The sequence below is a fragment of the Otolemur garnettii genome, unplaced genomic scaffold (genome assembly GCF_000181295.1).
Source record: "Otolemur garnettii isolate 467f Iridium unplaced genomic scaffold, OtoGar3 scaffold00163, whole genome shotgun sequence".
In the NCBI taxonomy this organism is placed as follows: domain Eukaryota; kingdom Metazoa; phylum Chordata; class Mammalia; order Primates; family Galagidae; genus Otolemur; species Otolemur garnettii.
In genome coordinates, this window is record NW_003852558.1 from 195207 (window position 1) to 197080 (window position 1874).

Below are 1874 nucleotides of genomic sequence, written 5' to 3' on the forward strand. Positions count from 1 at the left end.
TCTAGTTTAGGCTCAGGGCCCATAACAGTGGTTACGGTGCCAGCCACATATACTGAGACTGACCCAGCCCAGGCCAGCTAAAACAATGACCCCTGCAACCAAAAATAGCTGGGCAGTGTGGTGGGTGCCTGTAGTCCCAGCTGCTTGAGGAGGGGAGACTGAGGCAAGAGAATCGTTTAAGCCCAAGAGTTTGAGATTGCTGTGAGCTGTTAATGTCACAGCAATCTACAGAGGGTGACATAGTGAGACTCTGTCAAAAAAAAAAAAAAAATCCAGTTTGATGAACTCTGACTTCTAATTGCTGTGTTTGTACCTTTACACAGTAAGCTTCCCATTCAGCTCAGGGATGACCTTGCCCATAGCCTTGGCTGCACCAGTCAAGGCAGGGATGATGTTCTGGAAAATCTGCAGCTGTCAAGCCACATCTTTCCAGAGGGGCCATCCACAGTCTCCTAGGCAACAATGATGGCATGGACCATGGTCATGAGTCCCTCCTCGGTGCCTAAGTTATCATGGATGACCTTGGCCAATGGGGCTAAGTAGATGGTGGTACAGGAGGCTTTGCTGACAATGGTGAGGTGGTTGTTGTACTTCTCGCAGTTCACACCCATCACAAACTTAGGGTCATCAGCAGAAAAGGCAGAGATGATGACCCTTTTGGCACCCACCTCTAGGTGAGCCCCAGATTTCTCCATAGTGGTGACAACACCAGCAGACTCTACAACATAGTCAGTGCCTGCCTTGCCCCATTTGATTTTGGTGGGATCTCACTCCTGGAAGATGGTTATGGGACGTTCATTGATGACAAGCTTCCTATTTTCAGCCTTCACTGTGCCATGGAATTTACTATGGGTGGAATCACGCTGAAACACGTAGACCATGTAGTTGAGGCCAATGAAGAGGTCATTGATGGCGACAATGTCCTCTTTGCCAGAATTAAAAGGCGTGGGGACCAGGAGCCCAATATGCCGAAAGCTGTCACTTTCACCATGGAGCCTCGGGGATGCAGCAGGTGCTGCATGAGAAGATGCAGCTGTCTGTCGAATGGGAAGACCAGAGAGCCCGGCTTCCAGTTTTTATACCATTACTTTGTGATCAGCACCATTGGCTTCCAATATTTCTTGCATTACTTTGTGATCAGGGTGATAATGGGGTTGCTAGAGGGTTTTTCTCAATGTTTATTTTCCACACCCAGTTTTAGATTTTCCTGGGAGTCTGCACTTAAAGGGTGTCTGTCTCTGAGTGGAATATGATTACTTATTATCCAAGGCTCACTATCTTGGTGGTAGAAGAATAGTAGCCATTATCCATTGTCCTGGTTCAGCCTCATTCTTAGGCAAGCCCTGTGACCCTAGGACTTTCTCAGTGATCCTGCCTGCCCATAGGTAGAAGGTCTTTTAAGTTCTGGGTCCATGCCAGTTTCCAACCGCTTCTACCAGGGCAGCGGTTATTTCTGTTCTGCTGCTTCCCCCAAGCTGTAATATACTTTTCCTTATGCCCGTGAATGGCTAGACCCTGGATGAAGCAGACAGTGCACCTAGGGCACACTGTTTAAGGAGACTTTCACTCTCAATTGGTGCAGGCCCAAGGCCCATAGTGCACAAACTAGGCAGAGAGCCTGCATATACGTATTTTCCCCCCTAAGTGCCTTGCTTACCTCACTCTAGTTCCAGCTTTGGTCCTAGGGGTGACAGAGTTTTCTGTTCTCCTATGGCTTAAGGCTTTCTAGCCCATGGGAAGAAGAATCTGGTTGGGGCCGGCAGCACCTGTGGTTCAGTGAGTAGGGCACCAGCCCCATATACCATGGGTGGCAGGTTCAAACCCAGCCCCAGCCAAACTGCAACCAAAAAATAGCTGGGCGTCATGGCAGGTGC

At 49.0% G+C, this 1874-nt stretch overlaps 1 pseudogene; it reads right to left on the reverse strand.

Moving 5' to 3' along the window:
- Nucleotides 1-315: 315 nt before the first annotated feature.
- The window catches only part of LOC100941930, a 39552-nt pseudogene continuing 37993 nt past the window's right edge, over nucleotides 316-1874 (reverse strand).